Consider the following 23807-nt stretch of genomic DNA (forward strand, 5'->3'; position numbering starts at 1 on the left):
TGCCTAAATGCAGCCCAGTTCGGTCTCAGGTTACTCTGGATAGTCCCTGATTAGTCCTCAATTATTCATATCCCTTCTCTTCCTTAATCACTTTTCCTTGATCTATTATGCAGGCACCTCTTTACGGAGTCACCTGTCGCATTCCCTTGGCCTGGTGTCTCACGTTCGTGGAAATCTGACTTGAAACTACTGAAGAGTCCCCAAGGGCGGATCTGGGGTCTGATGGTCAGGGACTGGGGTGCTGCCCAGAGCTGTGCGGGTCAGGGCCCTCTCCCTGCACCAAAGCCTTAGCTGTGCTTGAAGCTTCAGGTTACCACAGACTCCAGAGCAAACTGCCTCACCAACAGAGCCAGGGCCCCATTACTGGGGGTAGCTTGGGTGGAGGGCAGCATCCCTCTCCTCCCAGCACCTCCAGGCGACAGCCTAGAAATCCCTGCCGGGGCTGCCAAGCACCGGGCGGGGCTTGATGCAGAGTACGAGGGAGGGCATCATCTTCCCCCTTTGAAGACATGGGCCCCCAAGAAGGCCCAGCCAGCGTCTCTGGTCATTTCATGGACTGAGCTAAGGAGGGTGCAAATCTGAGACCTGCCTGGGACCTTCCCGAGAGAGGCTATATAATGTAAGCTGGGCAGTGGGGCTGCGTCTGGCTGCATCTGAGGATGCTCCCATCCTAGCCTTGGCATCTCTGCCCAGCTGGCCTTGCAGAAACGACCCTGTATTGTGGGGCCCGTTCAGAGCAGACACCCAGGGGAGAAAGGCAGCGTTTGCCATATCAGAAAAGTCCACCAGTCCATCTGGACCTGCCCCAGTGCTTCCTGGGAAACCAGTGCCTCCAACCCATAATGGTCCTGGCTATTTGTGCAGAGCTAAGCATAAGAGGCACATTTCCTTCCTGACTCTTGCTGAGGGGTCGGCTGAAGCACGAAACCCAATCACCTTTATCCCAGAGCGTAAAACTAGCAATGGTCCTACCCAGCCCCTTCACAAAGCCAGCTACCATGTGGCCTCTTCCAGCCAGGAGCCCATTTCCCTGGCACCTTCCCACGGGCAGGGGGGAGCTTGCAGAGCTGAGACTGTGGGGGAGCCTGCTCTCATTTACAACGGTTTCCAGAGACGGAAGGAAGCAGCACCCTGAGTCTCAGCAGGTGAAACAAGATTTCGATGGGCTGCTGCTTCGTATTTGCAGTCCACCTCCCGGAGGAGCCAGGTTAGGTATCCGCCGTGTCATTTATTGATGACTGGGGTCGACGGTGGGTTTAACTTTCATCCAGGCTTTAAAAGCAAACCCATCAGCTGAGCAGCACCCATCAAGCTCAGGGAGCCACTGGGACTGCCCAGGGGCCAGGTCTCAACAGGACTGTGTTTTCCTCTACAGCGCAGACACTGGCAGTTAGGGGAACATCTGCTTTCCAGGCCTACCCGCCATGTAAACCCCACTGGGCCAGATTCGTTACCATCACGTCCTGGAAACTTGATCCCTTCGCTCTGCCTGGCCCTGCCCCGTCAGCCTCAGCCGGTCTCAGCCACCCCCCACTCAGCCTCGCAGGCCTGCTCTTCTGTAGCCCACAACATCACTCACTCTCTGCAGCTTGCCACAGCTTGTGGGCATGGTAGCCAGATGCCAGATGTGCTGTATGCATCCTCTCGGTCAGCTAGTTTGGACCAGGCCTGGGTGATGATGGACTCAGTTGAGGAATGTGCAGCCCCTGACACAACTGGAACCTCCAAACATTTTCCTTAGTGATGTTCTGCTGCCTCCTGGCTGGCAGGAGAAGTCTTGATGCATGAAGACTCTGGCCACCCCTGCTCACTGCCTTTGCCTTTCACCTGGGCTTTGCTTAGGACGGAAAATGCTGCAGATGGACAGTCTGCTCATTGACTGTGATAATTCTCCAGAGGAGGACGATTGCTGAGGCTTGGACTTGTCCATTCTGGATGTACACAGGACAGCAAACCTAGTGCTGCTGGCCGGTGCTAGCTTGACATCTCCGGAGACTGAAATCTGCCTGTCCACATCTGTCCGTCCCTCGCCCTGGATCTGGGTAACCTGTGTCTAGGGTCAGAGATGGGGAGAGGGCAAGAGGCCCATATAACCCTTAGTGTCAGTCAAGGTAAGGATTAGTGCTAAGTATCAGCAAGGAAGGATGGTCGTGTGGTTAAGCTGGGGAACATCTGGGGTCAGTTCCTGCTGGTGGGACCTAGGCAACTGAGTCAAGGCTTGTCTAGACAGAGAGTTAGTGTGTGACAAGCTGGGGTGTAGCTCTGCCATGCACCAACGGAGCTTTACCATTGACTTCAACAGGCATGGGATCAAGCCTATCGGTTGTGCTCCCTTCCAGGGGTGTGGGGGACTGTCTTTTACACTGTGTAGTTAATAGTACACAGGGCTTTGCTCGTAGCTGAATCAGGCCCCCGGATCCCATCGCCCATTCCTCTGCTTTGCAATGGCTGAGCAGTGCAAGAGCGTGCAGCCAGCACCTCCCCGTAGTCCTGTGCATGGGAAGTGACCGGCAGTGCCTCGCCCTGGAGAATAGCTCACCAGTGTCCCCAGCATTCGAGCTGCCCAGTTGCTCGCCGCAACGTTTGGTAGAAAAAGTCATTGTGACCGACGAGTTGGGCTGTAGCTCGAAGGCGAGGCCAATCGCACAGCCCGCTCGCTGCTGCAGACAGAGGCAGGAGTGTTGGACTAGAAGTTTCCATCAGAGCTTTTCTGGGCGAGGGTGAGGGCTGTTTATCTTGGAGACGTCCCTGAAGTCACAGCCACGCCGAGCTCATTTACACTCCTCTGGCTTGAGGCTGGGGTGACTTCACCTGTTTGGATTCGCCTGGTGTTTAATAAACTGGCCCTTTTTCTCCTACGTTCCTCTTTCCCTCTGCACTTCCCTTCATGTATTTTTTTCCATTCCTTGCCTGCAAAAGGGGTCGCAGGGTTCTTGCTCTCGGTCTCTCCTTCGATCGCAGCATCTCAGACGAGCATTGCCAGCTTTGACAGCTCTCAGCTAGATGCCCTCATGAGAATTCAGGGCAGGGTGAGGTGAGGTGGTTACTGCCCCATTTTGATCTGTACAAGAGCAAAGCGCTCTCAGCCTGCGAGCAAGTGTTCATTTTCACTGGGGCAAAAGGGCACTGATTGCACAGCAAAGTGGCAGTTTTTCACTTTTCAGTTCTGGGGCAAGCAGCAAAAACATCAAGTCAAAAGTGGACCCTGTCTGCTTTGCTTTCTACAGGGCTGGCGAAGGTGCGATCCCTTAGCTGGAGGGCGGCAGGCCAGATCCCTGGTGGCAAAGACCCGTCTGTTCATTCCTGGGGTGGGGAAGTCCTGGGAACACATCATCGAAATGTTTCACGAGTTCCCACCCTTGCAAACACAGTGAAATAAACTAAAGCTCATAGCAGGACAAAAGACCCCCGGGTGTCATTCCCAGACAATTATTCAGAGCAATATGAGCTCTAGCTGCAGCCAGGGAGACTCAAGGATCCTCTTCCCAGAGATCCCTCCTCCTCAAATTTCCCAATCAAGAGTCAGCTGCTACGTATGATTCTTGGCTTTTGTAAGAACGGCCCATGGTCCATCTAGCCCAGTATCCTGTCTCTGACAGTGGCCAGTGCCAGAGGGAATGGACAGAACACGGCAATTTCGAGTGATCCATCCCCTGCTGTCCAGACCCAGCTTCTAGCAGTTGGAGGTTTAGGGACACACGGAGCTTGAAGTTGTGTCCCTGACCATCGATGGACCTATCTTCCATGAACGTACCTAATTCTTATTTGAACCCAGTGATACTTTTGGCCTTCACAACATCCCCTGGCAACGAGTTCCAGGGGTGGCCCCAGAATTACAGGCCTTAAAGAAACCCTCTGTCCTTAACTAACAATGCACTTACAATTCCCACAACTATGAAAATAGTCTTCTACACAGCAGCCACCAAATAGTGGACAGTCAACTGGACGAGACCCTAGCAACAGAAATCCATTCCCTTGGGGAAGGTACCATCTTTTTGTTCTGCATTTGGACAGCGCCTAGAGCAGTGGGGGCCCGGTACGTGACTAGGGTTCAGAGATACGACAATACAAATAAATAAAGATGAGACCAAATCAAAATCGCAGTTCCAAGCAGCCAGCCCAACTTCGATCTGAATGTGAAATGTCTGCCCGGCTCCTCTCTCTAGAATGGGCCATACTCCAGAACTGTACCCCTGTGTAGAGCTCGGACCCAGCTCTGCATATAACTCATTTCATGTGAGGGTGGGTGAGGTCTGGGATGCTGCCATGGCAGCACAGATCTCTGACCCCCTCATAGCTTCATAGATTGCAAAGCCAGAAGGGACCATTATGATCATCTAGTCCAACCTCCTCGCCCATGTTTTGTGGGCGAGTTTGGCTATAGTTCTAGGAAAACCTCCAGTCTTGATGTAAAGACTGCAGTGATGGAGAATCCGCCATGTCCCTTGGTAAAAGTCCTTCCAGCAATTTCTCCAGGCTCTTTATATCACCTTTTATAGATGTGTTTTTTTCACCCCCACCTTGTCATCAGCAGGGTTTGAAGGCAGGCCCAGGGACACCCCACGTTCAGAGGAAGTACCAGCAGGCCTATCACCTTATGCCAAACCTGCTAAAGGCATGTCGGGGAAGGCCTGGGCTTGGATGGGAGACCCCCAGAGAGCTGTGCACCCTTCTGCCCGCTGCATTAGCCCTGCACAAGCACCCCAGCCTGGTAACAAAGGCACTGTGCTGCTGGGGGAACCCCTTCCAGGTGAGTCACCAAGCTGGACGTGGTGTGTGTACCTCCTGGGGCCTGGGTCTCTCTGTACTGCACCATTATAGTCCTAGGGCTCTGCTGTCGGACAGAAGCCGCCGCCACCTTGTCTTTGGGTCAGCTGCAGCGTGTGGCAGGGGAAACATACACCTTGCACTGCCTCCAGGGGATTGGCCTTCTGGTCTTTCTTCTGCTGCTGTTTTCCTTTAAGCGAAAACGAAAGGCACATGGGCTGGAGGCGTGTTCATTATAAACTGAACCCTGCTTGTGCCGCCCACTGGTGAAGGAGCTGAGCTCCTGATGCTTTGTAACATATTTACCCCACAAGGGAGGGCAGCCAGGGAGCTAGAGCACCCAGAGGCTAAGTGACTTGCTTGGGGCCGCACACCGAAGCCCGGTCTCCTGGGTTCTAGGCTAGGACCTTGCACAGAAAGAGCCCTGGCAATAAGAATATTCCGGCATCACTACAGCTACCTACAACTCGGGGGTGACGAGAGCTTTAAACCATTAGGTGTTTCAGGATGCTCAGCCACACATGCAAAGTGTTGCTGTTCATTAGCGAGGCCACGGACACGGCAAGGAGCCAGGAGACCTGGATCTGCACCTGTCCAACCATGGCAAAGTCATTGAACCTCCCCCGCCTCGGCTTGCCCATGTATGAAACTGGGGGACTGATCCGCTTGGAAAGTGCTTTGAGATCTGGGGCTGACCCATGCTATGGCACAGAGATGCGACGCATTACTGCCTGTCATGGATTCACTCCCCTCGTCCTTGGCCTGCTGGCATGGGGATGTTCACAGCACTGGGCCTGTGCGGTTTCCTAGCACCTTTCACCAGCACTAAACTCACTACCAAAACCATGTCATGACATGTTTGAAGCCCTGAGGTGGACTGAGCAGGCCAGTGCTCTGCCACTCCGGGGTGAGGAGGTCATGGCCAAAGACAGGAGGGTGAAGCATCAAAACGGAACTTTTTCTTTAGCTCCAAAGGAAAGCTCCTGAACTGCACCGGGCAGGTATAATCCTGCTGGCTTGTGTCCCCACTAGTGGCCTTTGGAACCACCCTGAATGCCAGCTGCCAAGGGCCTCCCTAGACCGAGCTCCTGGGGACGATCGCCAGCCATACAAAGTAGTTCTTATCATTCTGGTAGCTCCCCCAAGCTCCAGTCAGGATCTGGGCCCTGGACAAACAGGCCAACCCTGTGCTAGCAGGCTACCGTCCGAGTAACTGCCCCACCCATGCCAGGAACCTGGTGCCCCCGGGATGTGACCCAAGAGGACAGTGACTCTTAGCAAAGCTGCGGGGACGCAGGGCTGAACTCTCCAGCCAACTCCAGCGGTATTCTGCAGTCAGAGAGAGTCAAACACCCTCTCACCCGTCCTGCTTTCATTCAACTCTCTGCCCTGCGTAGCTGGAGGGAGCCGTTAGCCAGCAGAAGGGTCTCCCCAGGGAGTGACCCCGGGGAACCCTCAGCGAGGGATGACGCAGCATGCTCCTAGAGCTCATATGCCGACTGGGCCTCATTACGGGGGGCCCCGTTCACACATGGGAGCCAGTTTTCCCTCCAGCCCACACACGCTCCACGCTGAGCTGCTTTTCATTACTGCAGTTTACTCACATCACACGTGCGGGGCTATAAAACGCCAGCGAGGGAGAGCTCCCGGGTGCTCCTGGGCATGGTTCCACAGCCCATTCGGAGCTAGGCTGGGAAACTTCTCCTGGCAGACTTGACTTCTCAGGTGGCTTCGGGGGGGGGGGGTTCTAGCTATCTTAGGTGCTTACATAGCCCCTGTTCCCATAGTATCCGAGCGCCTCACTGTAGCCACCCTCAGCAGCCCTTGGGAGGGCTCTTCTCCCCAGCTGCCACTGATCCTCAAAACCCCTACTCGGCTGCTGCAGAATCCTGGAGGTGCCCAGGGTAAGCCAGGCCCTGGCCTGAAGAGCTTGCAGTGTAAGGGCTAGACTGTGATTCAGACTTGGGGGGAGCCCTGGGGCTGGGTGTGCCGGGGAAGGGAGGGGGGCGTTGTGCCTGATTGCTCCCTGCGGGGGTGGGGATGGGCAGCCTCTATGTGCTGGAGACAGCAGCTGAGCTGGCACAGGGGCAGCAGTTGCTGTTGGTACCGGCCGGCGGAAGCAGAGGAACTGTGGCTCGGGGGGTGTCTCTGAGTCACAGGGCAGGCAGCCTACAGGCGCTCCAGGCTCCGGGCTGGGCCTGCAGTCACAGTCTGACTCTAAATAGATGACAGAGGCAGCGTGAGTCATCCCGGCCCACGGGCTTCCTCTGGGACACACCTGCCACCTGTAGCCAGCATGGGGGGGCCCCCCAGCGGCAGGTGGCACCTGGCTCCATTAGTGCCCACTGCCGCTGTAATGCCCTGTGCGTTGTCTCTCTGTAGGGCAGGGGGGCTGGAACAATTTGTATAGCAGGGGTGCTGAGAACCATTGACCCAACCTGCAAACCCTGTACATAATGGGATCCACTTCGAGCCGGGGGTGCGGCAGCACCCCTAGTTCCAGCGCCTATGCCTGCAGACCTGGGGTAGGCTTCTTGGCTTCCCATTGATCAGGAGCTGATTGGTGTTCTTCCTCCTGGGAGTGCCTGGAGCAGGCCCCTCCTTGCAGAGGCGCCAGCTGTCAAAGGGAGGGGGGCAGTCATCTGGGTGCCCCACGTGACTGTCGCACACAGGGCTGGCTACATCTTACGCACTGTGTTCTGCGGTCCCAGTGCACTAGGTGCTCGTTGGAAGGACCCGGCCTGGAGCCTGAGCTGTCGCTCTGTCGGACAGGTCCTGCAGGGGCAGCTGCACTGCAAACTCCCCCAAGCCAGCCTCCGCCTGGAGAGCCCGTCTCTCTAGCAGAGAGGGGAGCATGGCCATTTCCCAGCTGTGGGCCTTTCGGCAGTGACCGCAAACAGCGGGGGCCTGTTGTTCCCAGCTAGGAACCAGCAGCCAGCAGCAGGGCTGGCCCACAACATTTTGGCACCTGAGGCGGGGAACTCAAATGACGCCCCCATGCCCCCTCGCTTGGGCCAAAATTTTCAAAGGTCTCAATTCTGCCTTCTTCCTGTTCTACTCCGCTCCTGGTACTGCTCTGCTACCTACTCCAGTAAAGGAGAACTAACAACGTAAAATGCCTTGTTCCAAAATTGTAAGTAACACTGAACTTTCAAATGCCTGAACAGCAAATGTAACTTTTCTTGTCTGCATAGTAAACACTGGCATTTTTATCTGTTTGAATAATCAAAGTGCTGCTTTCCGTGCCTTCTTGGTTGCAAAGATTTGAACTGCTTCCTGAAGGTCCACAGTCTGGGCCAGCTCATGCTCTATTGAGATGGTTGCAAGGCCGACCAGCCTCCCCCGTGTCATTGTGGAGCGTAGATGTGTTTTTATTAACTTCATTTTGGAGAAGCTGCGTTCTCCACTGGTAACTATTACAGGAAGTGTTAGAAGTATGCGCAGAGCAACAAAAGCATTTGGAAAGAGGGTGGTCATCCTATTTGTGCACATATATTTCAGGACAGCCTCTGGAGTTGATCCTGCTGAAATGTATCTTGAAAGGGCTTTCAGTTCATCACCTAAATCACTCGCATCAATATCACTCATGTCATCATGTGTCAACACTGTCTCTAGTGCCCTGCATGGCTGGTGTAGGTCTTCTTTGGGTATAGTGAGGAGTATTGGAATATCATACAACATCCCAAATATACTGCTGGGTTCCTTGAGCTGCATGAAATGTTCTTCAACTGACTGTAGTGCACAATCTAGCACCTGGTTAAAGAATTCAACTTTGAATTGTTGTCTGGTGTCTCCTGTGAGATTATCCCAGGCCTCGTAATCAAAGTGTTGTCTTCTTCGGTGACTCTTGTATTCTTGAATGGGTGGGAAAATAGCTCCAGTGTGAAGTTCCTCTGCCAACTTCTGAGCACTCTTCAGAACGTTTTGAAATCCCTCATCTGACCGGCAAGACTGTAGATGTGACTTTGCTTTGTCCAGTTGATCCATTGCTCCAGATATATCAAGGTCAACACCTTGGAGTCTCTTGCTTACAACATTTATTTCAAACAGTATGTCATGCTACAACACTAAGCCACACAGAAATGTGAAGTTATGTATGTTTCTGGTGATTCCATTTCCCTCTGCCACTGTTCTCCCACAGTTCCTGTCATAGCATTATCCTCCATAATGGCAACTATGGCATCATCTATCTTCCCAATTTGGTGTTTGATAGGCTTTATCGCCTCCACTCGACTTTCCCATCGTGTGGCACTCAGTGGTTTCAGTGTCAGAGAGGATGTTCCCAGCTGTTGCTTCAAAATTTGCCATCGATGAGTTGATGCAGAGAAAAATACATAGATGCTTTGAATTACATTAAAAAAATCAGCAGCCTCGCTAGAAGCTGATGCTGCATCACTGACCACCAAGTTCAATGAATGAGAACTGGATGGGACAAAAAAAGCTTAAGGGTTTAACTCTCGGATCCGTGTCTGCACTCCTCTGTTCTTTCCTCTCACGTTGGCACCGTTATTGTAGCCCTGACCTCTCATGTCAGCTATCACAATTCCCGTATCTTCCAGATTTTTAAGAAGCACATTTGTCATACCAGCTCCTGTATTATCATCAATGTCAATACATTCTAGAAAATGCTCTCTGACAGTTACCATTGCAGGGACATTTTCACTAGGTTCTGTTGTTGTTACAAAATGCACCACTGAAGTCATTTGTTCTATATGGCTGATGTCAGGTGTGCAGTCCAGAATAACAGAGTAATATCTTGCTGACTTCAGATCTGCCACAGTCTTCTGTTTGACTTTTGTTGCCAGTAACTATATGATCTCATTTTGAATTCTTTTCCCAAGGTCGTGGGGTAAGTCCATTTCTTGGGTGGTGACTCTTCTTAGATGCTCCTGGAGTACAGCATCAAACTCAGCCGTCAGCTCCACAATGTTAAGGAAGTTTCCATTGTTTGGCACATACAGCTGATCTGAAGTGCCACGCAGTGCCAGGTTTTGGGCAGCAAGCATTCTCACAATGGCAATGGGCCTTTTCAGAACATTTTGCCAGTAAAGAGACTCTGATGCAATTTTCTCTTGATGCTGATCATCTATGGTGGCCTTTAACCTTAGTTCTCATCTCAAGCTCTTTCCACCTATGGAATGCTGTCTGGTGATTTGCTGCCTTCTCATGGCATGCCAGATTCTTAGCCAGATTTTTCCAGTCCTTTGTTCCTGTAGAACCCAATGTGGCTGGAACATTAGACTGGAAGAGTTTGCAACAAAAACAGTATGCAGCATTCTGGGGTTTTGAGTACATAAGCCACGGCCTCTCCAATTTGTCACCATTGGGGATTTCACACCAGGAATGTGTTGGATGGAAACTTCTATTTTCATTGTCTTTGGGGAACGTGAAGTTTGTCACTTGCTGTGGCCCATGCAGTACAAGGAAGACCCCCAGGCTACTGCTCAAGTGGGTCCACAATCCTGGATCATCTAGACTTAAGGAACTAAACTCAGCAGCAGCTGTTTCTTGCGTTTCCACCTCACTCTTCTCTGATCTACACTTTTCTTCAGGAATGTGCATGGTTACATCCATTTGAGATGGAGATATGGATGCTGCAGTAGCTGCCAGATCACCTGCACTCTGACTAACTGGAAGATCAGGCATCTCCTCACCACTCACATCCTCACTGGGGCCAGAAGGCTCACCGTGAACATTTGTGTCCATGTATCTCAGGAGACCTCCTTCCTGCTTAGATAGAAAAGCTTCCTTTGCTTTCTCTCTTCTTCTGAATGCGTTTCTTATTTCACTCGTGACTGCTGTTCTGTACCAGCTATAGTGGCTCTCAACACTCAGTTGAAGGGGACAGATAAGCCGGCTTGTAGCTGGGCTTGAGTGAGGGAAGATATCAGCATCTTAACTATCTCCTACTACTTCAGTTGACTGCCTGTTCTCCTCAAGTGGGTTCAGGGAAGCAGCAGGAAACAGGAAGCTCCCTGAGAAGCTGGTGTTAATCAGTCCAGGCTCCTGGGGTGCTAGAGAGGTACACAAGAGGCTCCTCCTCCTCTCTCTCCTTGCAGCTCCTGCTGCTTTCTGTTATTCCCTCTCACCTTTTCTTCTGCCTGCCTGCTATGTCTCTTGTGCCCTCCTTCCTCCAGCACAGCACTCCACCATCTCTGTGCATCTAGAGCAGAGAGAATACATATGCACCAGCAGCAGACACAATTTTCTACACTCTGGGTCCTAGTGGCGCCTCCCCACAGTCTGGCATCTGAGCTGGCCACCTCAGTTCACCTCATGGTAAGGCCAGCCCTGGCCAGCAGTGATTCCAAGTGAAATGCATTTCAGTCACTGCTGCCCTGAGCTATCTGGACCTGGCAAAAGCCCCTATCTCCCATGAGCAACCCTCTGCCAGCATCTTCTGTGCTGATTGGGTCCCTGGAGAGGCGTGTGCTCGTGCCCTCATGTGTTTGATGACAGATGCGGGTCTGAGTCAGGGATGGTCTGTTCCTGAGTTGCCCCTGCTAGGGGGCTATTCCACTGCATTAGGGAGATGTGCGAGTGAGTATGAGGTTGGAATCTTAGCTGCTCCACTAAGCAGCTTCTCCCAACCCTGAAATGCAACCCAGGGTTTGCAAAAAGTTGCTGAAAACCCCTGAAAGAACGTTACACAAGGGGCAAGGGGAGCGGCACGGGCGGCAAAGGTTCTTCCCTGAGTGATCCGTGTCACTCCGGCGCCACCGGAGCATTGAGATACCCACCCGGAGGCTGAGTTCATCCGACTGACAACATCTGTGGCAGCGGGCAGCCCCGAGCCGCTCCCACAACACAAACACCAGCCAGCCATCCGACCTGGCACCTTCTCCAGCAAAAAGTGCCAGGCTTTCATTCCCTTCCCAGACTGCCTTTGCTGGGCTGCCCCAGCCAGCCTCCTGCCCCGCCAAGGGATCTAAGCACCATCCAGCGGGGAAGGGCCAATGATATGGATGTAGTCCCAGTGTTTCAGGGAAGTTTGTTTGGGCCAATCAGGGTCAAGATGGAGACTCTGGCGTATGTAGCTGCTATTGTCTGTTCTCTACGCCTTGACATTTCTAAGAACTCTGCAGAGTTCAGCTGCCATTTTCTCTGCAGAGTTGCTGCAGTATGTTAGTGTGCATGCGCACACGCACACACACACACACACACACTGTGCTCTCTCCTGGAGATGCTACTTATTCACCTTAACCGCAGTAAGTCCCTGCAGGCTGAAAGTATGTGATTGCTTTCTACATATGGCAATACAGCACAGGGAATCTCTTCCGTTGTTCCCAGTGGCTGCTGCCTTGGGGGTCTGCGCTTCCAGCTACATGCCCTGCAGAGGACCAGGTGCATTTCACCGTCAGTCGCTGAGAGGCAAGGGGGTGAGGTGATATATTTTATTGGACCCACTGCTGTTGGCGAGAGAGACAAGTTTTCGAGCGACACCAAGCTTGACCTGAAGAAGAGCTCTGTGTCCCCTCGAAAACGTATTTCTCTCACCACCAGAAGTGGGTCCAGTAAGAGATGTTACCTACCCACCTTGTCTCTCTAAGATCCTGGGACTGACACGCCTGCATTTCCAATCACTAGCCCCTGAGTACGAGCCCAGAGGAGAAGAAAAAGGTGAGTGCGGGGAGCTGGGGACAGGAGCCGTTTGAGAAGGTGAGTGCATTTCCAACACAGCTGAGGTGCAAATATTGTTTCTCAATGCCACGGACGGGCTGGGCTGGGTTCTAAAGTACCAGGGCGCTTGGGCGCACACAGGCATGTCTCAGGTTTTGGCTGCAGATTTTGCACGTCAGCTGCCCGCTGGGAAAGGGTCGCTCTCTGCTCCCGTCGAACAAGACTTAGCTCCCCTCCCCTGGCACAGAGGAGTGCCTGGATGGGACACAAAAAGCCAGGTTTATCCAGGGATGGAGGAGAGACAATTTGCACTTCCGCTGTTAAGTGGCTGTTGGCACTGATTCAGACCCTGGCACATACCACCTGTGCCCCAGTTTCATTAGCCCCTGGGGGCTTTGCATGCACACAGAGGGTGAAGGTCCACCCCAGCTATGTCCTATCTCCACTGGCGTGGCCATGCCCTCTCTCTGCCCCATGCCTGGCCAAGACCATTCCCGGTCCTTGTGGAAGTAGTGCAGGACTGGAGGAGCCTGTGCCGGGGGTATTCCCGAGGGCCCTCAGGCCTGCTCAGCATCCCCGTTGCACCAGCCTCGCTGGCATAAAGGGGCCACAGCGCAAGGGTGACCGTAGCCCAGTGCAGAAGAAGGCCTTGGGAAAGTAGGGCCGACAGTATAGCTAAACCCCAGGCAATGGGGCCTGCCTCTTTATGGACTGCTTATGGTTTTCATTTGCTTCCTTGTTAGGAACAGGGTCCCATTCCTGGAGGAAAAACCCTGCAGTATTTGTTCTGTATTCCGGCGCCGTGCTCTGAAAATCTAGCCGTTCCTGGCCGAGACGTTCCACCTGGTGCGGTTGGACTCACTGATGCACACGAGAAGGTCCAGGACTCGCGATGGGCCTGGAACAAACCCCCGGAACCTGGCACCCTCTGGAGTTGGGGAAAGTTTGGCTCCAGGTCAGAACTTTGCAGCCCAGCGCGTTTTCTAGGTAACTGCTCTGTGCAGGTTCTTCAGCCTCCGGCAGTGAAGCGCTCGCTGTGTCCCGGGCTATTTCTGCCCCGCGGTTTGCAGCCTGGCAAATGCCTCAATTTACTCTCAGGTTTGCTTCCTCCCAGGCAGCCTCTTCGGGCAGAAAATAGACTTGTTTGCAAAGTGTGGGTTTTCTTAGTGGGGTGGAACTCAGCAAAAAATAGAAACCCCCCAAACCACCCCCGCCTCTCAAATCAGGGGAAGAAAATGCAACATACAAAAAAGGAAGGAAAAAAACACCCCTCTGGGCAACATGCATATTCCTGTGTACCAGCAGCAGCAACCAAATCCCAGCCGCTCGGCCAGGCCTTCGTTCCATCCAGGCTGCGCGTCAGTCCCTGAGGGACTGATACTGTTACCACGCAGGGTCCGGACCACACACAGCGCCTTCGGCATAACACACGCAGAACGATCAGGCTTTCTCCAGTTACACACGCAGCTTGCTGCAGATGCTCCCTCCGCCCCCGGGCTCCCCAGATCGGGGCGCCTGATGGGGCGCGGGGGAAGGAGGGCTGCGCTGGGGCCGAGCAGGATTATTTGAAACGGCTTGGTTTGCTTTCTTGAAACGAAAGCGACCAGTGACGGGCTAAAGCTGCCTGCGTTCCCAGCTCCAGCGCTGCAGCCAAACCTCCCAACCCGGGGAATCTCATCAGCCTGTCCCCCTGGCTGTGGGTCATTCAGATGTTCACCCGGGAGTTCCCTGTCCTGTGGAACTGCCTGTCACTGTCTCAGAGCAGCAGACAGGCCCATCTGCGGGAGGGAGGGGCCATTGAGGGCCAGCTTTGCAGCATAGGCAGGCGAAAGCAGAGACCCCCCCGATCAATCTGGCTCCGTGGACTGATTTTATTTCCAGCTGACTTCAGTGCAGTGCTGTCGCCAAAGCAGCCAAGGGCACGGCCAAGCAGAGGAGCTGCTATGCTGAGAATGGAGCCCCTCCTGTGCCCTGTTAGAAACGGAGGCAAAGGCCTCCAGTGTTTGTGCGCAGTGCAGTGCAGTGCAGTGCGGTGCAGTGCGTGGCTTAGGGTGACCAGACAGCAACTGTGAAAAATTGGGATGGGGGTGGGGGGTAATAGGAGCCTATATGAGAAAAAGACCCCAAAATCAGGACTGTCCCTATAAAATCAGGATATCTGGTCACCCTAGCATGGCTGGCTGGGCGTGGGGGGGGGGGGTGTTGTGTGCTGGCTGGGGGGAGGGGTGTTGGCTGAGGGGCCATTGTGTGTTGGCTATTTGCAGTGGGGTGCATGGCTGGCTGTACAGGGTGGGGTTGTGTGCTGGGGGGGTTGTGTGTTGGCTGTGTGCAGTGGGATGCGTGACTGGCTGTGGGGGGGCGTTGTGTGGGGGGGGTTGTGTGCTGGCTGTGGGGGTGGGGGTTGTGTGTTAGCTGTGCACAGTGGGATGCATGGCTGGCTGTGCGGGGGGGATTGTGTGCTGGGGGATTGTGTGCTGGCTGTGGGGGAGCTGCGTGCTCCCCACACACTTGGCAGCTGCACGCCCATCCGTCCCGCCTCAGAGAGCCAGGGCACACACGACGCATGAGCGTCACGGGTCATGTGTTGGCTGTGCACAGTGGGGTGCATTGCTGGCTGTGTGGGGGGGTTGTGTGCTGGTGGGCTGTGTGCTGACTGTGTGCTGACTGTGTGTGAGGGGTTGTGTGTTGGCTGTGCACAGTGGGGTGCATGGCTGGTTGTGCGGGGGGAGTTGTGTGCTGGCTTTGTGTGAGGGGTTGTGTGCTGGCTGTGTGTGGTGGGGTTGTGTGCTGGGGGGCTGTGTTGGGTGTGCGCAGTGGGGTGCCTGGCTAGCTGTGTGGGGGGTTGTGTGCTGGGGGGCTGTGTGTTGGCTGAGTGCAGTGGGGTGCGTGGCTGGCTATGCAGTGGGGGGGTTGTGTGGCTGGCTGCATGGGGGATGTGCGTGTGTGCATGCTGGGGGAGGAAGTGCATCAGCTGCTGTGTGTTACTTTTCGTTTTTCCAACCCCAGTAAATAGACGGGCTGGTTTCTAAGGAGACATTGCCTCATGGGCTTGGAACTGGGCCTTACAAACAAATGGGGGACGCCTGGTTCCAGAGCCCTGCTGTGCTGCTGCCTGGCGCAAGGATCCCCCCCGCCCCCGCAGTCCCAGCAACCCTGGGTGCCCTGTGGAGGGAGGCACCGGGCCCCACCCCTCCCAGAGGCTCGGGCAGAGGTGAGGCTCACTGACCCCCCCCTTCGGGCTCCGGGAGCAGAGGGAGAAGCAGACTCGGGAAGTGAGGGGAAGAGGAGGGACTGGTATGACTATAGGTGGTCAATATTTCCCCAGCAGCCAAGCCCCTACACCGCTATGGCTCAGCCCCCTTCCCAGACGGTTCAGCTACACCAGCACCACGATACCAGCCGGAGTGTGTCCACCCCAGGGGTTTGTGCTGCTATCACCACGCCTAGTGGAGACAAGGCCTAACGTCCATTTGGGCGGGGTCGGGGGAACCAGGTTTAAATGCCATCAGCTTAGACGCCCTTAGGACTTAACTCAGGCCTGGTCGACATACAGCTTTGGTAGTAGCTTCATTATTTTGGCTACGGGGGTGATTTTTTTGCCCCAAATAATTCAATTGGTACAACCCGCTAGTGAGGCTACTGTTTTACCCGCATAAACGGGCCTTGTACCGGTAGAGTGTATTCTCCCAAATGTAGCTACCCCAGTGACAACCGATTTAACGGGCTCAAACATCCGGAGCTAACGCAGTTCCAAACCAGGTGCTGCCCACCTCTTGTCCGTTACTCAGGTCAGAGCAAATTCGTCCGTTGCTTTAACACCCCCCAAGGACACGTACTCGCTGCTGAAGCTAACAGGAACCCGGCGGTGTTGCCAGAGGATCCGGTGTCCTGTCCCCATTCAAAGGCATTGCTGTCCGGACGGTGTCCTCACATGCTTCATTTCCCGTTTATTGGTTTGGGGGGAAAAGCACTGCAGCCTTTTCCTTGTTTAAAATAAACTATTTTTAGTGGGAATAAAATCCCTCTGTAATTATGTAAATGTCAACCTGAGAAAATGTTTCCCTGTTTTATTCTATCTGGAAGGAACATCTTGTTCCAAAGCAGCAAAGAGCCGTGAGGGCTCCTCACTGGACGAGGCTCCGGCCCAGCCCTGTGGGTTTGGAGAGACGCAGAGCGTTTCCTGCGTGCTCCCCACACACTTGGCAGCTGCACGCCCACCCGTCCCGCCTCAGAGAGCCAGGGCACACACGGCGCATGAGCGTCACGGTTCAGCTCAAGGATCGTCTCCCTCGGCGGGGCCGAACGAGACGCAGTTTAAGGCCGCGCTCTTCTGAGAAAACCATCCGGCTGCCACGCTGGTAGGGAGCAGAATCGTTGGTCTTTGAGACTTTACTCATTGACAGGACTCAAGCAAGCAGCAGGAAATGCATCCCTACAGCAAATACATCCCTATGTCCAGACAGACAGAGCTGCGTCCCAGTGTGCCTGCCTTCTCCACCATGTTGTGGCAAGGTGAGTTTTGGAGAGCCCCATTGCGGCCTGCCGTGGCACTATCCATCCTGCTGGGAGCTCTCCCAGGCAAGTCTCCGTCAACTCCACCCAAACTTAGACAAAAGTCCCATGTGCCCCTCCTGGGCTCAGCTCTCAGTTCTTCCCTGCCCTCCTACAGAGCACTGGATCTGAGAGTTTTTCTCCCCTGGGAGTCTCCCTTCTTCCAGGGCCAGTCCCAGAAACCACCCTGCCTCCTGCAACCCTTCTCATTGGGAGTTACCCTCTCCAGCGCCTACCAGAGGACCCCCAGGACCTACCAGGACCCCCATGACTCCTTCCCAGCTGGCCCATCTGCTCCCTAGCCAGTCAGGACCAGCTGGGATGTAGGGTGGCTGATGCCTCAATGCTGAGACAGAGCCTGACTCCCCTTAAGGGGCCAGCCAGCATATGACACGGTCCCAACAGCAAATATAGCCTTAGCCGCAGCCCAGCTGTTTCGATCCAGTGGAGGAGGGGGTGTTTCTAGTGGGGTTCCACAGGGTTTGATTCTGGGCTATTCAACATTTTCATCAATGATCTGGAAGGAAATGCAATATCACCGCTGATAAAATTTGCATCTCCCAAAGATTGGCAGAGTGGTAAATTATGATGCAGCCAGAGCAGTCACCCAGCGTGATCTGGATCGCTTGGCAAGCTGGGCCCATTCATACAGAATGTGTTTTAATACAGCCAAATGCAAAGTTACACATCTAGGAACGAGGAATTCTGGCCACACCTGCAGAATGGGGGTCTGTATCCTGGGAAGCAACGTCTCTGAAAAGGATTTAAGGATCACGGTGCAGAAACAACGCAACATTGTCAGCGACCGGGGTATAGGCAATCAGGCCTAGTGGTTAGAAGACCCAGGAGTCAAGCCATGGGTCAGCGCTGAATAGGGGTGGAGGGTAATAGTAGCCTATATAAGAAAAAGACCCAAAAATTGGGACTGTCCCTATAAAATTGGGACATCTGGTCACCCTAGCTACCATGTTGGCCCAGCCCCTCTTTACCACTCTCCCACTCATGGACCACCCTCTTTGTAGGAGCTGGATTATTTTACAATGACTCACACTGGCTGCTTTTTACATTTGTCATCCTGATTTACCAGCGGGTTTTGTTTGCAAAGGAGTAACTGCAGCAGACACCTAGGGCTTTAGCTAGGGATAAGCGTCGGTATCCCGCCAATCAGTTCTTCAATTTAGGGATAACAATACTTTAAACGCCCCTGCCTTTTATCAGAGAACCTGTTAATTCTCCAGACTCTCCAGCATTAGTGTATGCTTCCAGCTCTGCTACATCCTGGCCTCAACCTTGCCTCCACTAGCACATTTCTTGGCACGTGCCTCCCACTGCCCAGGCGGTCGTGCCAGTATAGACCATTCCCTGGGTCCGTGCAGACTGCTGGAGTTGTCTCTGTTGTGCTCTCTGGGTGCACAGGCCGCACCCTGGTTCAAAGGCTGCTCTTTGGGAGCGCTACCCTCTGTGGGGCTGCCCCAGTAGGAAATGTTGAAACAACTGTTAGTACAGGCAGCACCTTGCTGTTTAACTAGCTATTGGACACAAGTGAGAATTGATGCATTCACACGTCAGTACAAATGGGCATGATTCACACTGAATGCAGGACACACAGGCACAATGGGTTAGGTCTAAGCTCTCCCCCTTGCCTTACAGACTGTGGCAAAGTTCCTCCTCTACCTTGGTGGGTCCTGCGCTTATCGGCAGATTTGCTCACTTCAGTGATCTTCCCCTCTGGTGGAACCCACAGTCTGGGTCAACTCCTCCTGTGTCTGATCAGGAGTTGGGAGGTTTGGGGGGAACCCGGGCCTGCCCTCTACTCTGGGTTCCAGCCCAGGGCCCTGTGGATCGCAGCTGTCTATAGTGCCTCCTGTAACAGCTGCATGACAGCTACAACTCCCTGGGCTACTTCCCCATGGCCTCCTCCAAACACCTTCTTTATCCTCACCACAGGACCTTCCTCCTGGTGTCTGATAACGCTTGTACTCCTCAGTCCTCCAGCAGCTACACCCTCTCACTCTCAGCTCCTTGCGCCTCTTGCTCCCAGCTCCTCACACGCGCTTCCTCTCCTCTGGCTCCCTCTCGCCTGACTGGAGTGAGCTCCTTTTTAAACCCAGGTGCCCTGATTAGCCTGCCATGATTGGCTGCAGGTGATCTAATCAGCCTGGCTGCCTTAATTGGTTCTAGCAGGTTCCTGATTACTCTAGTGCAGCCCCTGCTCTGGTCACTCAGGGAACAGAAAACTACTCAGCCAGTGACCAGTATATTTGCCCTCTACCAGACTCCTGTACCCCACTGGTCTGGGTCTGTCACATGACGTAACACTTGGCCGGAGCTGGCTGTTCCTGAGGTTTCTCCTTGCAAGACCTTTGTCCTTCTCTAAAGCTCTGTCTTGCCCTAGGGACTTGCGTAGCCAGATATTCAGAACAGCTCAGCATAGCAGTGCACCCAGGAAGCTGAGCTCTTCTGAATACCTGGACCTTAGTCTTTCATGCTCCTGAGTTGGAGCTAATGAGACCCATGTACTCTGTCTGTCCGGGTGAGTCAGCAGAATAACTCTGCTCTGCCACCAAACCCAGTTACAGTGATATTCTCTCTCGAGGCAGAGTCAGACTCCTGTAAACATCTCGATTATTCCCATGAAATTCACCTGAATGATGTGGGCCTAGATTCAGTTTGAAGCATTGACATCCCGTGAGAAAATGGTTTCTCACTGGTGGGAGGTGACGCTTTCGGTTTCAAACTCTTTGGAAAGGTAATGGGTTTGTTTTCTGCCTGGGGGAAAACACTTGGGCACTGGCAATGGGGACGTGTGATCCCAGATTCCTACCGAAACCCTTCCTACCTCAGATCCCGATGTCTTGGGCAAGTTTGGTCAGGTGCAGCCCACACGGTCGGCCTTTTTATCCTGCCCCCACCAGCCTGGTTGCATTCGAGACCGACATCCAGCGCCTCTGACGTCTCTTTCCCAAAAGTGAGGGGGATAGAGTGGGGCTGGAGCCAGCGCCCCTCGATGTGTCCGCCCCATCCCCCCTCCCCACTTTGATGTGGTTCCTTGGACTGCTGGGGGAAAGTGTGAAGCCCAACCTACCCGCTGGCTTGTAAAAACAACCTGTGGTTGTAGCTGAGCCTTTAGTAATGGGAATACTAGCTCTGACCTGGCTCTAATGACACACAGTGGGGCCTCCTGGGTTTTCTTCATACTTGGAGATGCTCCGTTACCCCGCAGCTAGCTGCAAAAAGAGAGAAGGCCAAGCCGGCTCTGGATCGGTTAGCAGCTTATAAGGAAAGCTATTTAATTCCGACTGGAAGATCCTTCCTTTGATCAGCCGGGCTGTGCTGTGAGATTAACGCTCTCTTTGCAACCTGCTGGGAGCGGAGCGAGTGCACAGTGCAACCACGTGGGATGGGAACTGGCAACCTAAGGACTGAACCACGCTGCATCAGTGGCTTCCCCAGCTGGTAGAGGAGGGCAGAGGCTGTATTAACTAGAGCAGTGACCGAGACGTCTGTTCTCTTCCCTGGGGTACCTGTCTGATGAGAATGGCACTGCTGACCCGAGGAAGACACCTTGTTTCTCCAGTTAGAAAAATCCACTGTGAGTCGACAGCTCTGGGAAATTACCTCTCTCCCACCCATAAAAGGCTTGTAAATATCATAGCAGACGCAGGCATCCAAATTTAGCAGCGCTTCTAGCTGACAGGCAGTACACAGGGATCATATCTCCCCCCCCGCTGACATGCAGCCACTTCTAGGGTGAAGCACAGCAGCTCTTCGACAACTCACGGCAACCCTACACTGCCGGTTAAGAGGGCAAGAGTTATGGTATGTTATGGCCAATTGAAACAAGCAGAGGGATTTAAGGGGAAAATGTAATTCCCAGCCAAGATGTTGTGGTGAATGTGCCTCTTATGAAAATTGCTGTGGGATAATTAATATTAGGGCCTTGGTTTTACAGCTCATCCACAGAGACGAAAGCAGCATTCTCTGCCTTTGTGCTTCACGGTTACTGGATTAGCAAGCAGCAGCATTTGGAGAGGGCAAAGATACACAATGGGATTTACCATGTGTAGTAAAATTCTAGGCAGTAGCAACGTGGTTCTCTCTAGCTTGGGGCTTCTCGAACTGTAACTAATCTGCCTCCTGGACGCCGAACCAGCAAGCGGCCTCCCCCTCCTTCCCGAGAGCCCCTTTCCTAGTGCCAAAACCAGCCTCACCTGACAAGCCCAAGGATAAAAATCTGAGGCAGGGAAAAGTCACTGGAATTCGATCCAATCCAAAAGGTTCGTGTAAGGATTCCATCTTCCCAGGGCTGGGAGGGGTGGAAGGTTCTTGCCAGTGGAGCTGGATGAAATTTTCAGCATCGACACGGAATATTTCATTTCACCCGGAACAACTTTTGTTCCAATTTTTTTCTGGCTGGCAAAAAAAAAAAAAATTCACCCCAGGTGACAAGAATGAGTTCATTGTGAAGGGCCACAGCTTGTAGATTGACGTCAAGGGGACTCCCAATATGAGGCAGGAGAACAAGGAGTGACATCGCTACACTCACCTGGTGGTGAATTCCGTGCCTGAGGCAAACGTGCCCTACACATCTGCCCTTCCGGACGGGTCAGCACCTGTCCCACTGCAGCTCTGCCCTGGCCACCTGGTGATGATCTCAGATGCTTTGCTAGTGGCGTGGACTCTGGGTGGCAGGTTCCCATGCCAGCAGGGGCAGGGATGGGGAGGGCATTATGGTCTCCCCCAAAGAGCAGAGCTCTGATTTGAAGCAGCTGGAACAATTTCCCTGAGGGGTGGATGGCAGACAGGGTTCCTCGCTGATTGCTCCGAATGCCCCATGGAGCAGGTTCATCTGTGCAGAGGCGCCTGCAAGGGATTGTCACGTGTAAGTAACTGGCGTCATTAGCCCCACCTGATGGGGTCGCTGTGGGACTCCAGCCTGTCTCACATCCGAGTGCAGAGGCCAGGGCTGCAGGCCCTTCCGACACCACCCCCAAGTGCCCCGTGCACGCAGCAGGCTCTGTAAGCATGCATGGTGCAAATGAAAGGATCCTGGACTGGGGCTGGCTGGATGCAAAGGTGCAAATTCCCTCAGGCCGGCAGGTCCCAACACAGCCCCTCAGGGATAGGCCAGCAGAGGGGTTACTAGGGTATCCAGCTGCCCTCCAGCCTCGCCTCGCGCCCCTGCTGCTCAGACACAATTTCCTTGGCACTGTTAAGAAACAAGCAGAAAAACCCAAATGCTTGTAAATCCCTCTGCTGGGAAGTGCTCCCTGCAATGCCAAACTCCGCTCATTGCACTACAGTGTATTTAGCGGGTGGGATTAGCACTGTAGTTCCTTCCTGTCCCGTTATGCCCTGAAGCATGAGTTTTGGTGGCCCTTGGAGCGCCATCACCCAGCAACCAGAGCCCAAGAGCTGCTCTCCCCTGGCTGAGTCCCCAGAGGCCTTTGGAGGAGTTGGCAACCACACAGCCAAGCTGAGAGCAGATGAGAGGCACCCTGTAAAAAACATGGCACTGATCAGTTTGTGAGTGGCAAAGGCTGCGCCTGGAGAGGGATTTCAGTGGGATGCAGGCACCCAACTCCCTTGGGCTCCTTTGAAAACCCCAGCTGAAAGCATCAGCTCCCGCCGCCAACCGGGGGGGAATCACACAGCGTCTCTGGGTGAGGAAAGGTGTAGCTTTCTCATTCTCCACCTTGCTGGCTGTTGCTTTGCATTCAGGGAGGGCCTTTGTGCACTGCTGGGTTTGATATTTCATCCCTCAGTCTCCATTTAGCCCAGGGCCATTAAATATACATGGGTGTTTGTAACGGAACCGCAGTGCCATTGCACAGGAGCTGGAAAGTTAGAGGGGCCGGCTGAGCCTCAGTGTTGCCCCTCGGTATCTTTGACATGTGGGGCGACGGGCACAGAGCGCACCCTGCGGTGGGGTGGGGGGGGGAGCTGCTGGCTCAGACAAAATAAACAGGGTGAACAATGAACAGTGAAATGGGAGCCAGTGGCTGGAACTGAGAATTTCCCTGCCCGCTCCACGTCAGGGCTGGCTCTGCTTCTGGCATGCAGCTTCTCTTGCTTGGCATGGCTGCCCCAGACGCCCGGGAGGGCTGGGCCACCTCTTCTCGGGCACTCTGCTGTCCCTCAATACACAGGTACGATAGGTCGTATTTTACCAGCACGATTGCTCCGCATCAGGGCTCTGTGACGGCCAGGGAGATGGCTCTCAGCGTCCATAAGTGACCCCGGGACGCAGGAGGAAAGCAGGCTCCTGCAGATCCAGGGGCTGCACACGCATTTCCTCTGGGGGACCTGGGACTAGCACCCTGGACTGTCAGCACCAAAACCACCCGAGCCTGGAGCCAAAGGAGCCCGCCAGTAGCAGAGGGTAGTAACAAGTCCTTTAGTCTCACCTTCAGCTCACACAAAGCCAGTTCTTCCCGCACCCCCAGAAACCCCCAGCTTCCCAGAACACCTCCTGAGAGACCGGCTAGCAGCCCCAGGCTGAGCCCAAGCCCAGGCTTCTAGGCACATGCCAGCACCCCACACCCACGGCATAAATGCCAGGAAGCCCTGGAGTTTGCAAGGGGCAAAGCGCCCACAGCCGCTTTCAGGGGGGGAAACCAGAACGAACAAAAGGGGAGTCTCCAGGAGAGAGCACGGGATGTGCACATCGGGTCTGCAACATGCGGCGCCAATGCTGTCCCACGGCACAGCGGCTCCCTCTGCAGGCAGGGTACAGAGCAAAACCAGCTGCCTCCGCCACAGCCCCCCGGTCAGGGCTTTGTGAAAGACCTCGGGGAAGAGGCCTGCCCTAAGAGAGGGAAAGGACCTTCGCAGCTATGGGGGATGCTCCAACCCCCTGGGAGGAGCCA

This window comes from Mauremys reevesii, linkage group 12, assembly GCF_016161935.1.
Source record: "Mauremys reevesii isolate NIE-2019 linkage group 12, ASM1616193v1, whole genome shotgun sequence".
In the NCBI taxonomy this organism is placed as follows: Eukaryota; Metazoa; Chordata; order Testudines; family Geoemydidae; genus Mauremys; species Mauremys reevesii.